Source organism: Arachis hypogaea, chromosome 16, assembly GCF_003086295.3.
Source record: "Arachis hypogaea cultivar Tifrunner chromosome 16, arahy.Tifrunner.gnm2.J5K5, whole genome shotgun sequence".
Classification (NCBI taxonomy): domain Eukaryota; kingdom Viridiplantae; phylum Streptophyta; class Magnoliopsida; order Fabales; family Fabaceae; genus Arachis; species Arachis hypogaea.
The window spans coordinates 32,925,384-32,939,680 of record NC_092051.1 but is presented as its reverse complement, the minus strand read 5'-3'; the positions used below and the strand labels follow the sequence as shown (position 1 = coordinate 32,939,680).

The 14,297-nt window shown below is 39.7% G+C and overlaps 1 non-coding gene across 1 annotated transcript; it reads left to right on the top strand.

The window, feature by feature from the left end:
• Positions 1 to 13,199: 13,199 nt before the first annotated feature.
• On the top strand, positions 13,200 to 13,307 carry LOC112760544 (small nucleolar RNA R71). The gene has a single exon (XR_003180979.1). It is a non-coding gene; the product is annotated as a small nucleolar RNA R71 (small nucleolar RNA).
• The last annotated feature ends 990 nt before the right edge of the window (positions 13,308 to 14,297 follow it).

Sequence of the window (14,297 nt, the reverse complement as noted above, 5' to 3'; positions counted from 1 at the left end):
CTAAGATATGCAAGTGGACGGGTCGCTCCAACTGATGCTTTTCTCCATAGATTGTGTAGATGGACTTCTCTGTTGCCCTATTAAGAAGCTTTTCTTTTCCCTTCTCGGTGGCCATCCTGAAAGAAGAGGAAAAAGAAGAAAAGTAACCCAGAAATAGAGATAAGAAAATAAATAAAGTATAGGTGGGTTAATGCCAAATAATGGGGTCTCAATTAAATGGTAGCTACAACATGCAAGTGAGAAAATAGTAGAAGCAAATGGCAAAATAGTAGAAGCAAATGGCATATCAATAGTACAAAAATTGCAACAAATGGGGGAGAGGGAGTGGGTAATGCAAGATAGTATAAGTGTATATCAATGCAAATGAAATGCAAGTATCATAAAAGAATAGCATTGACTTATGAATAATAATATCCAATCAGAATAAAATAAGTCATGAAGCACCAGAATAATTCAGGAAAAGATGTAACAGTTGAATAAGAAAATTTAACACCAATAAAAAAATAATAAATTTAGAAAAGAAAATAAAAATATGCACAAAATTAAAATGCAATGAATGAAAGTGTACAAATAAATTAAGTAAAATAGAATGGAAAAGAATAGGGATGAGAAGTTGAAGAAATGAAGGAGAAGAGGGTAAGAAAAGAGAAAGAAAGAAGGAGAAAAGAGAGAAGAAAGGAGAAAGGAATGAAAAACGGGACATGACACGCGCGCGGGCATCACGCGTACGCGTGAAAACTGTATCAGCCATGCGACGCGTACGCGTGGGTGTTGTGAAAGCAAAAGGACGCGCACGCATCAGAGACGCGTACGCGTGGGTGATTTTGTGCCTCTAGCACAGTGCCAGCCCCAAACCATCACAACTCTCTGTTCAGTTTCCTTATTACGCTGATTTTTCTTTTCACGCGTACGCGTCAGGGACGCGTACGCGTGGATTGGTGAAAACGAAGGGGACGCGTACGCGTGAAGCACGCGTACACGTGGGTTGGCTGTGCGCCAGGCACATCTCCCGCGTCATTCCAGCAGAACTCTCTGCCTAGTTATGCATACACATACGACGCGTGCGTGTCATAGACGCTTGCGCATCGATCCCCCCCCCTTTTTATGCAGTATGCAGAATACAAAATGTAGATGCTGATGCAGACATTATGAATGAACACTAAGAAAAATAGAATAAAATAAAACTAAGAATAAAATAAAATAAAATAAAACTAAGACTGAAAAAGAACGATCATACCATGGTGGGTTGTCTCCCACCTAGCACTTTTAGTTGGTGTCCTTAAGTTGGACATTTGGCGAGCTCCTTGTCATGGAGGTTTGTGCTTGAACTCATCCAGGAATCCCCACCAGTGTTTGTAATTCCAATAGCCTCCGGGATCCCACACTAGTTGCATAAATCCTTCAAGCAAGTTAAAACAAGTGACAAGGCCCTATGAGTGTTAATTGCCAGAATATATTCCGGGGTCCCAAACCTTGCTTTTGCACCCGTCTTTGTGTTGATCATCATTGTTCCAACCGGGTGGTAAGCAATCTGAATTCTCATTGAAGTACCCAAACGACTTCCTAGACCCATTCAATCGAGCTTTACACCAACCCTTGCACTTCAACTTGGAGCGTACAACCATATTGAACCTTGCATGACAATTCCTACCGCTAACCATCTTCTGCTTGCTCTTATAGCCACAAAGAGCTTTAAGTTGCCCATCCATCTCAACCATAGCATATTCAAGTGGGCTAATTAAGCTTAGTGATGAAAGATTTACCCAGTTGAATTAAGGAATGGATGGTGATGGCTTTGGGGAGAGGTTTCTGACAACTTTAGTAAGGTGATTTCCAGCTCCATTCCCTTGAGCTTTTCCTTGACAACTTCCACCTCTTTGCAAGCTTCTTCAATTTCAACCTCTTCCTCTTGGTAGCTTTCTTCCAATTCAATCTTTTCTTCATTACTTACCAATGGCATGGGAGGTTGTGCTTCTTCTTCTTTAATCTCCATCTCTTGATCAACCTCTGCAAAGTCTTCAACCATGATATGCCTCGAAGGTTGTACACCCTCCTCAACATCAACATCAAACACCTTGGAAGGAGGCTCTATGATTGGACTTTCCCATGGAGGTTCCGCATCTCCCAAGTCTTCAACCACTTCCTTTTCTTCTATAATTTCGGCTTTCTCCACTTGCTCTAGTACAAAATCAGACTCCTCCTTGATGTCTTCCCCTTCATGACAACTTTCCTCAAGGGTCTCTACTACCTTCACCTTTAGGGCCTCCTCTAGCTTCTTGTGAAGTATGAGATCCATTTTGTCCCTAAGACGATCCCTTCTCTCTTTTTTCGTGTTAGTAGCATAATTGGGATCATGCTGCTCTTGGATTGATGGATGTGGGTGCTCTTCCATGGAGGGTGGTGATGGGATGGAAAGATCATTATGTGGTTGAAAAGGAAGTGCACTAGAGCTTGAGGGTTGATTGTTGGGGGTATTCAATGATCCAATCTGTGAGGTGAGAGCTTGTAAAGCAAAGGTCAGACCGTTTAAGGTAGAGTTAAGTGTGTTCTCCATGGTCTTTTGTCTTTGGTGAATAACACTAATAGTGTTGTTATCCAATGGAGGTTGGGGTGGATAGGAGGGTTCATTTGTTGGGAGAAAGGGCTCATGATAGGAAGGTAGTTCATCTTGATAAGGATATAGAGATGGTATATATTGAGGTGGTTGTTCTGGAAGTATGGCTCGTAAGGCTCTTGGTATGGTGGGTAAGGATTAGGGTCATATGGAAGTGAATGGTGAAAAGGGGCTTGTGAGTATGGTGGTTCAAAGCTATGTTGAGGAGGGGGTCATAGGCATATGGTGGAGCTTGTTGGTAACTACAAGGGGGTCTACCATATCCATTGTCTTGGTATGGACCTTGGAATAGCTCTTGCTCATAGTAAGTTGGAGGAGGTTGTTGCCAAGAGGGTTGATCAAATTCTTGTGGCTCCTCCTATCTCTGATTGTTCCAACCTCGATGCATATTCTCATTATAGTTTCCTCTTCCTGCAACATAGTTGTGACTAAACTCATAGCCAAAGGGGTGAAAGTTCATAGTAGCAAGTAAAAATAAAAACTAATAAAAATTAATAAAAATAAACTCCTAAAACTAGAAACACTAACAAAGAAAAAAAAAGCAAATATTTACAATAACCAATAATAAGGCACACGTTTGCAACTCCCCGGCAACGGCGCCATTTTGACGGTCGGATTTTTGCTAGTAAAGAATTTCACAAATAAGTTCTCGTTGCTAGTATAGTTTCTAAACCAACAGAGAATCTTTTCGTACAAAAGTTTTAGTTGTCACTAAAGCAAACCCAATAAAATTAATAACCGAAGTATTTAAACCTCGAGTCGTCTCTCAAGAAATTGCAGGAAAGTGTGTTATTATTGGTTATGGGTTTTTCTGAGAATTTTTAGAGTTGGAGAATGGAAAAATAAATAATTATAATTTAAAGCAATGAAAATGAACGAGAGGTTTTATGTAATTAAATTAAAAAGCCTTGGCCAGGAGAAGATCAATCGGAAGTTCTACCCTTATTGGATTTCCCAAGATTAATAGTAAAAGGTTGTTGTTCTACTTAGTCATCCATTACTGAATAAAGGAAAGTCAAGTTAGTTGAGCCAACTTCTATTCACAAGTCCTAATCCTCTCCCTTGGGAATGATTAGGTTAGTGGCCAGAGAGCCAGCCAACAACTTCCAATTATAATTTAACTCTTGAGTCTTCCAACTCAAGGGTCTCCAAATACTCCAAAGCCAGGTTGGGAGTCTACTCCATTGACATGGATGCCAATTTCACATACACATACAAGGGGTAGAAAGAAGACATAATAATCAAATTAATTGGAAGCAAGCAAACAGATAATGAAATTAAATGGAAAATTATTCTTTGCATTACTAAATCCAAAAATCAGAAATATTCATATGTAACTCGTGAATAAGATAAATGGAAATTAAAGGAGTAAGGAAATAGGAAACAAACTAGAATAATAAAGACTTCACGGAGGTAGTAATATCCAACTCAACTCAATAGCATAAAACTAGGAATCCTAAAACCTAATCTACATCTAAAATCTAAATTATAAATAATGAGCAGTTGTCTTCATTCCTCCACTCTACGGCCTCTAGTCTGTTTTTTTGGATCGAGAACTGGGCCAAAAACAGCCCAGAAATCGCTGGGGGCGAATTCTGATACGCTGATTTTCGCAGATGCAATGTGTGCGTGTGATGCACGCGTGTGCATCACCTATCCTTAGGGAAACGATGGAAAATTATATATCATTTCGAAGATCCGGATGTTAGCTTTCCAACGCAATTGGAACCACCTCATTTGGATCTTTGTAGCTCAAGTTATGGTCAGTTAAGTACGAAGAGGTCAGGTTGGACAGCTTAGCAATTCCTTCAATTTCTTGTATTCCTTCCACTTTTGCATGCTTCCTTTCCATCCTCTAAATCATTCCTGCCCTATAAACCCTGAAAACACTTAACACACATATCAAGGTATCGAATGGTAATAAGAGAGGATTAATAATTAGCAATTTTAAGGCTAAAGAAGCATGTTTTCAATCATAGCACAAAATTAGGAAGAAAAATGTAAAACATGCAAATTGTATGAATAAGTGTGTAAAGGCTTGATAAAAACCACTCAAATTAGCACAAGATAAACCATAAAATAGTGGTTTATCAGGCATCACCACCATCCAACAATCAGTTGCTACTTTAGATCCTTGAGAGACTAGACCGGCATGGCCGGCGGATTGAGCAAATAGAGTGCCGCAACAAGCGCTGATACACTTATTGGAAGGAGCTCATTGTTAGTATTCACCCACCTCCGGAAGAGACCGATACCCCAGTCTCCACTTCACATGCCAGCATGGAGAGTCATGACGAGCTGGATGGTGGAAGTGATGCTCCCAACCCCAGTTTGCTCATCACTGATGGCACGGAGGACCGTGCCAAGCCTTAAGTATGGGGAGGTCAGTACCTGACTTCTGAAGGTAACATCTCTCTCTTAACACCAATATCTTATTTTTCTTTTGTTAGATAGGATAATTTGCATGGTAGTAGTTGCTTGCATGTATGTACTACTTGGTTGAAGTGATAAATCCTTTTTCAAGATATTATTTTATAGCATTTCACTAATTTGAATTAAAAATTTTGTTAAACTTGTTTGAATATTTTAATTTGGAACATAGTTTTAGAGCTAAGAACACACAACCTGTGAGATTTTGAGCCTAATTATATGGTTATATTATTTAACCATGATTTTGATTCTTGTGTGTTTTCTTCTCTATGATTGCAATCTTGGTTTGTTCCATTCTATATGTCCATTATTTAGTGTATATTCATGCATTTATGTGATTAAGGCCATCATTTGATTATAGCTCACTTATCCTAAATAGCCTACCATTTCATTTGCCTTTGTTTGCCACTTTGAGCCTTTTTAACCCCCAATTTTTCTTTATATTACCACATCACTAGCCTTAAGTGGAAAAATAATTAATTGTCCTATTTGAATCTTTGGTTAGCTTAAGATAGTGTATTGATGAGCAGATAATTTATACGCTTTTTGGCATTGTTTTTACATAGTTTTTAGAATGATTTAGTTAGTTTTTAGTATATTTTTATTAGTTTTTAAATAAAAATCATATTTCTGAACTTTACTATGAGTTTGTGTATTTTTCTGTGATTTCAGGTAATTTCTGGCTGAAATTTAGGGACTTGAGCAAAAATCAGATTCAGAGGCTGAAGAAGGACTGCAGATGCTGTTGGATTCTGACCTCCCTGCACTCAAAGTGGATTTTCTGGAGCTTCAGAAGTCCAAATAGCGCGCTCTCAATTGTGTTGGAAAGTAGACATCCAGGGATTTCCAGAAATATATAATAGTCCATACTTTGCCGGATTTTAGATGACGCAAACTGGCGTTCAACGCCAGCTTTCTACCCTATTCTGGAGTTAAACGCCAGAAACAGGTTGCAAAGCAGAGTTAAATGCCAGAAACAGGTTACAAACTGGCGTTTAACTCCAAGGAATACCTCTACATGTGAAAGCTTCAATGCTCAGCCCAAGCACACACCAAGTGGGCCCAAAAGTAGATTTCTGTATCATTTACTCATTTCTGTAAACCCTAGTTACTAGTTTAGTATAAAAACTACTTTTAGTGATTTATTTCACATCTTTTGATCATTTTTAGATCTCTAGACCTCCATGGGAGGCTGGCCACTCGGCCATGTCTACCCTATTTTCACTTATGCATTTTCAACGGTGGAGTTTCTACACCACATAGATTAAGGTGTGGAGCTCTGCTGTTCCTCATGAATTAATGCAAAGTACTACTGCTTTTCTATTCAATTCAAGCTTATTCTTATTCTAAGATTTTCATTTTCAACCAAAAACATGATGAATGTGATGATTATGTGACGCTCATCACCATTCTCACTTATGAACGCGTGCCTGACAAACACTTTCATTCTACATGAAAGCAAGCTTGAATGCATATCTCTTAGCCCCCTGATTTACGATCAGAGTCTTCGTGGTATAGGCTATAATTATTGGCGGCCATTCTTGAGATCCAGAAAGTCTAAACCTTGTCTGTGGTATTCCGAGTAGGATATGGGAAGGGATGACTGTGACGAGCTTCAAACTCGCGAGTGTTGGGCGTAGTGACAGACGTAAAAGGATCAATGGATCCTATTCCAACATGATCGAGAACCGACAGATGATTAGTCGTGCGGTGACAGCGCATTTGGACCATTTTTACTGAGAGGACGGGATGTAGCCATTGACAACGGTGATGCCTAATATACAGCTTGCCATGGAAAGGAGTATGAATGATTGGATGAAAGCAGTAGGAAAGCAGAGGTTCAGAAGGAATAAAAGCATTGCCATACGCTTATCTGAAATTCTCACCAATAAATTACATAAGTATTTCTATCCTATTTTATATTTTAATTATATTTTAATTATCAAATCTCCATAACCAAATGAATCTGCCTGACTAAGATTTACAAGGTGACCATAGCTTGCTTCAAACCAACAATCTCCGTGGGATCGATGGTGCACGAAATTGTAATCATCAACAATGGCGCCAAAGACTTCGAGCTCTCAAACGTGAATCACACTTTGTCACAATTCCGCACAACTAACCAACAAGTGCACTGGGTCGTCCAAGTAATAAACCTTACGTGAGTAAGGGTCGATCCCACGGAGATTGTCGGCTTGAAGCAAGCTATGGTCATCTTGTAAATCTCAATCTGGCAGATTCAAATAGTTATGGAGTTTAAGGTGATGAAAATAAACATAAAATAAAGATAGGGATACTTATGTAATTCATTGGTGGATTTCAGATAGCGTATGAAGATGCTTTGTTCTCCTTGAACCTCTGCTTTCCTATTGCCTTCTTCCAATCATTCATACTCCTTTCCATGGCAAGCTTTATGTTGGGCATCACCGTTGTCAATGGCTACATCCCGTCCTCTCAGTGAAAATGGTCCTGATGCTTTGTCACAACATCGGCTAATCAGCTGTCGGTTCTCGATCATGTCGGAATAGGATCCATTGATCTTTTTGCGTCTGTCACACGCCCCACAATCGCGAGTTTAAAGCTCGTCACAGTCATTCCTTCCCAAATCCTACTCAGAATACCAAAGACAAGGTTTAGACGTTCTGGATCTCAGGAATGGTTGCCATTAATTCTAGCCTATACCACGAAGGTTCCAATCTTAGATTAGAAACCCAAGAAATATGCATTCAAGCTTGTTTGCATGTAGAACGGAAGTGGTTGTCAGTCACGCGTTCATAGGTGAGAATGATGATGAGTGTCACGGATCATCACATTCATCAAGTTGAAGAACGAATGAATATCTTGGAGAAGAAATAAACTTGAGTTGAATAGAAAAACAATAGTACTTTGTATTATTTCATGAAGAACAGCAGAGCTCCACACCTTAATCTATGGTGTGTAGAAACTCCACCGTTGAAAATACATAAGAACAAATAGTGTAAGCATGGCCGAATGGCCAGCCTCAAAGGTCTAAGGACTAAACGTCCCCAGATGTGTATAAATACAATAGCAAAAGGTCCTATTTATAGAAAACTAGTAGCCTAGGGTTACAGAAATAGGTAATTAATGCAGAAATCTTTTTTCGGGCCCACTTGGTATTTGCTTGGGCTGAGCATTGAAGCTTTCATATGTGGAGAATTTTCTTGGAGTTAAACGCCAGCTTTTGTGCCAGTTTGGGCGTTTAACTCCAACTTTTGTGCCAGTTTTGGAGTTAAACGCCAGAATTCTTGAGCTGACTTGGAACGCCTGTTTGGGCCATCAAATCTCGAGCAAAGTATGGACTATTATATATTGATGGAAAGCTCAGAATGTCTACTTTCCAACGCAATTAAGAGCGTGCCAATTTAGCTTCTGTGGCTCCAGAAAATCCACTTTGAGTGCAGGGAGGTCAGAATCCAACAGCATCTGCAGTCCTTTTTCAGCCTCTGAATCAGATTTTTGCTCAGGTCCCTCAATTTCAGCCAGAAAATACCTGAAATCATAGAAAAACACACAAACTCATAGTAAAGTCCAGAAATATAATTTTTAAATAAAACTAATAAAAATATAATAAAATCTAATTAAAATATACTAAAAACATACTAAAAACAATGCCAAAAAGCGTATAAATTATCCGCTAATCACAACACCAAACTTAAATTGTTGCTTGTCCCCAAGCAACTGAAAATAAAATAGGATAAAAAGAAGAGAAAATACAATGAATTCCAAAAATATCTATGAAGATCAGTATTAATTAGATGAGCGGGGCTTTTAGCTTTTTGCTTCTGAATAGTTTTGGCATCTCATTTTATCCCTTGAAGTCCAGAATGATTGGCATCTATAGGAACTCAGAATCCAGATAGTGTTATTGATTCTCCTAGTGAAGTATGTTGATTCTTGAACACAACTACTTTATGAGTCTTGACCGTGGCCCTAAGCACTTTGTTTTCCAGTATTACCACCGGATACATAAATGCCACAGACACATAACTAGGTGAACCTTTTCAGATTGTGACTCAGCTTTGCTAGAGTCCCCAATTAGAGGTGTCCAGGGTTCTTAAGCACATTTTTTTTGCTTTTGGACCACGACTTTAACCGCTCAGTCTCAAGTTTTCACTTGACACTTTCACGCCACAAGCACATGGTTAGGGATAGCTTGGTTTAGCCGCTTAGGCCAGGATTTTATTCCTGTGGGCCCTCCTATCCACTGATGCTCAAAGCCTTGGATCCTTTTTATCACCCTTGCCTTTTGGTTTAAAGGGGTATTGGCTTTTTCCTCTTGCTTTTTTTTTTGCAAGCTTTTCACTGCTTTTTCTTGCTTCAAGAATCAATTTTATGATTTTTCAGATCATCAGATAACATTTCTCCTTTTCCATCATTCTTTCAAGAGCCAACAATTTTAACATTCATGAATCAACAAATTCAAAAATATGCACTGTTCAAGCATTCATTCAGAAAGACAATAGTATTGCCGCCACATCGAGATAATTAAACTGTTTTAAAATTTGAAATTCATGCACTTCTTTTTCTTTTTCAATTGAAAACATTTTTCATTTAAGAAAGGTGATGGATTCATTTTCATAGCTTTAAGGCATAGACACTAATGATCATGTAATAAAGACACAAACATAGATAAACATAAAGCATAATTTTCGAAAAACAGGAAAATAAAGAACAAGGAAGTTAAAGAACGGGTCTACCTTAGTGATGACGGCTTGTTCTTCCTCTTGAAGATCTTATGGAGTGCTTGAGATCCTCAATGTCTCTTCCTTGCCTTTGTTGCTCCTCTCTCATGGTTTTTTGATCTCCTCTAATTTCATGGAGGAGGATGGAATGCTCTTGGTGCTCCACCCTTAGTTGTCCCATGTTGGAACTTAATTCTCCTAGGGAGGTGTTGATTTGCTCCCAATAGTTTTGTGGAGGAAGATGCATCCCTTGAGGCATCTCAGGGAATTCATGATGAGGAATTTCCTCATGCTCTTGATGAGGTTCTCTTGTTTTCTCCATCCTTTTCTTAGTGATGGGTTTGTCCTCATCAATGAGAATGTCTCCCTCTATGTCAATTCCAACCGAATTGTAAAGGTGACAAATGAGATGAGGGAAGGCTAACCTTGCCAAAGGAGAGGACTTGTCCACCACCTTGTAGAGTTCTTGGGATATAACCTCATGAACTTCCACTTCCTCTCCAATCATGATGCTATGTATCATGATAGCCCGGTCTATAGTAGCTTCGGACCGGTTGCTAGTGGGAATGATTGAGCGTTGGATGAACTCCAACCATCCCCTAGCCACGGGCTTGAGGTCATGCCTTCTTAGTTGAACCGGCTTCCCTCTTGAATCTCTCTTCCATTGAGCGCCCTCTTCACATATGTCTATGAGGACTTGGTCCAACCTTTGATCAAAGTTAACCCTTCTAGTGTAGGGGTGTGCATCTCCTTGCATCATGGGCAAGTTGAATGCCTACCTTACATTTCTGGACTAAAGTCTAAGTATTTCCCTCGGACCATTGTAAGCCAATTCTTAGGGTCCGGGTTCACACTTTGATTGTGGTTCTTGGTGATCCATGCATTGGCATAGAACTCTTGAACCATTAAGATTCTGACTTGTTGAATGGGGTTGGTGAGAACTTCCCAACCTCTTCTTCGGATCTCATGTCGGATCTCCAGATATTCGCCCTTTTTGAGCTTAAAAGGGACATCGGGGATCACTTTCTTCTTGGCCACAACTTCATAGAAGTGGTCTTGATGCACCCTTGAGAGGAATCTCTCCATCTCCCATGACTCGGAGGTGGAAGCTTTTGCCTTCCCTTTCCTCTTTCTAGAGGTTTCTCCGACCTTTGGTGCCATAAATGGTTATGGAAAAACAAAAAGCTTTAGCTTTTACCACACCAAACTTAGAATGTTGCTCATCCTCGAGCAAAAGAAGAAAGAAGAGAGTAGAAGAAGAAGAAATAGAGGAGATGGAGTGGGCCTTGTGTTTCGGCCAAGGGGGAGAAGTGGTGTTTATGAAAATGAAGGAGTGAAGATGGGTTTATATAGGGTGAGAGGGGTGTGTATGGTTCGGCCATAGAGGGTGGGTTTGGGAGGGAAAGTGGTTTGAATTTGAATGGTGAGGTAGGTGGGGTTTTATGAAGGATGGATGTGAGCGGTGAAGAGAATGGTGGGATTTGATAGGTGAGGGGTTTTTGGGGAAGAGGTATTGAGGTGATTGGTTAATGGGTGAAGAAGAGAGAGAGTGGTGGGGTAGGTGGGGATCCTGTGGGGTCCACAGATCCTGAGGTGTCAAGGATATCTCATCCCTGCACTAAGTGGCGTGCAAAACATAAAATAGAAAATAGAAAATAGAAAATAGAAAATAGAAAATTATCATAGAATAGTAACGATTGGGTTGCCTCCCAACAAGCGCTTCTTTAATGTCAATAGCTTGACAGTGGGCTCTCATGGAGCCTCACAGATGTTCAGAGCAATGTTGGAACCTCTCAACACCAAACTTAGAGTTTGAATGTGAGGGTTCAACACCAAACTTAGAGTTTAGTTGTGGCCTCCCAACACCAAACTTAGAGTTTGACTGTGGGGGCTCTGTTTGACTCTGTATTGAGAGAAGCTCTTCATGCTTCCTCTCCATGGTTATAGAGGGATATCCTTGAGCTTTAAACACAAGGGAGTCTTCATTCACTTGAATGATCAATTCTCCTCTCAATCACAGCTTTTGCTGTGGCTAGGAAGGGTCTGCCAAGGATGATGGATTCATCCATACACTTTCTAGTCTCTAGGATTATGAAATCAGCAGGGATGTAATGGTCTTCAACCTTTACCAAGACATCCTCTACAAGTCCATAAGCCTGTTTCTTTGAATTGTCTGCCATCTCCAGTGAGATTCTTGCAGCTTGTACCTCAATGATCCCTAGCTTCTCCATTACAGAGAGAGGCATAAGGTTTATGCTTGACCCTAGGTCACACAAAGCCTTCTCAAAGGTCATGGTGCCTATGGTACAAGGGATAGAGAACTTTCCAGGGTCCTGTCTCTTCAGAGGTAATCTCTGCCTAGTCAAGTCATCCAGTTCTTTGATGAGTAATGGAGGTTCATCCTCCCAAGTCTCATTACCAAACAACTTGGCATTTAGCTTCATGATTGATCCAAGGTACTTAGCAACTTGCTCTTCAGTAACATCTTCATCCTCTTCAGAGGAAGAATACTCATCAGAGCTCATGAATGGCAAAAGTAAATTCAATGGAATCTCTATGGTCTCAGTGTGAGCCTCATATTCCCATGGTTCCTCTTTAGGGAACTCCATGGAGGTCAGTGGGCGTCCATTGAGGTCTTCCTCAGTGGGAATCGCTGCCTCTTCCTCCTCTCCATGTTCGGCCATGTGAGATGTGGTTATGGCCTTGCACTCTCTTTTTGGATTCTCTTCTGTATTGCTAGGGAGAGTGCTAGGATAAAGTTCAGTAATTTTCTTACTCAGCTGACCCAATTGTGCCTCCAAATTTCTAATAGAGGACCTTGTTTCAGTCATAAAACTTTGAGTGGTTTTGATTAGATCAGAGACAATGGTTGCTAAGTCAGAGTGGCTCTGCTTAGAATTCTCTGTTTGTTGCTGAGAAGATGATGGAAAAGGCTTGCTATTGCTAAACCTGTTTCTTCCACCATTATTGTTGTTGAAACCTTGTTGAGGTCTCTGTTGATCCTTCCATGAGAGATTTGGATGATTTCTCCATGAAGGGTTATAGGTGTTTCCATAGGGTTCTCCCATGTAATTCACCTCTTCCATTGCTGGGTTCTCAAGATCATAAGCTTCTTCTTCAGAGGAAGCTTCCTTAGTACTGCCTGTTGCTGCTTGCATTCCAGACAGACTCTGAGAAATCATATTGACTTATTGGGTCAGTATTTTATTCTGAGCCAATATGGTATTCAGAGTATCAATCTCAAGAACTCCTTTCTTCTGAGCTATCCCATTATTCACAGGATTCCTTTCAGAAGTGTACATGAATTGGTTATTTGCAACCATTTCAATGAGTTCCTGAGCTTCTGCAGGCGTTTTCTTCAGATGAAGAGATCCTCCAACCGAGGTATCCAATGAAATCTTGGATAGTTCAGACAGACCATCATAGAATATTCCTATGATGCTCCATTCTGAAAGCATGTCAGAAGGGAACCTTCTGATCAATTGCTTGTATCTTTCCCAAGCTTCATAGAGGGACTCACCATCCTTCTGTCTAAAGGTTTAGACTTCCACTCTAAGCTTACTCAATTTTTGAGGTGGAAAGAACTTTGCCAAGAAGGCATTGACTAGCTTTTCCCAAGAGTTCAGGCTTTCCTTAAGTTGTGAATCCAACCATGTTCTAGCTCTGTCTCTTACAGCAAAAGGAAAGAGCATAAGTCTATAGACTTCAGGGTCAACCCCATTAGTCTTGACAGTGTCACAGATTTGCAAGAACTCAGCTAAGAACTGATGAGGATCTTCCAATGGAAGTCCATGAAACTTGCAATTCTGTTGCATTAGAGAAACTAATTGAGGCTTAAGTTCAAAGTTGTTTGCTCCAATGGCAGGGATAGAGATGCTTCTCCCATAGAAATCAGGAGTAGGTGCAGTAAAGTCACCAAGCACCTTCCTTGCATTGTTGGCATTGTTGTTTTCGGCTGCCATGGTTTCTTCTTCTTTGAAGAGCTCTGTTAGGCCCTCTAAAGAGAATTGTTCTTTAGCTTCTCTTAGCTTTCTCTTCAAGGTCCTTTCAGGTTCAGGATAAGCTTGAACAAGTATGCCTTTATTTTTGTTCCTGCTCATATGAAAGAGAAGAGAACAAGAAAGTAAGGAATCCTCTATGTCACAGTATAGAGATTCCTTGAGGTGTCAGAGGAAAAGAAGAATAGAAGGAGGAGGTAGATGGAGGAGAATTCGAACATATAAAGAAGGAGGGAGTTCGAATTGTACCTTGAGGAGGAGTCTTAGTCCCTTAAATAGAAGGATGTGAAAAGAGGGGAAGAATTTTCGAAAATAAATTAAGAAGATTTTGAAATAATTAAAAAGAAATTTGAAAATTTGATTGAGATTTTCGAAAACTAAGATTGGGAAAGAAATAAAGTGATTTTTTTAAAAAAAGATTTTGAAATTAGAAAAAGATATGATTGAAAAAAATTAATTTTGAAAAAGATGTGATTGAAAAGATATGTTTGAAAAGATATGATTGAAAATCAATTTAGAAAAAGAAAATTTTTAAAATTAAAGTTGATTACT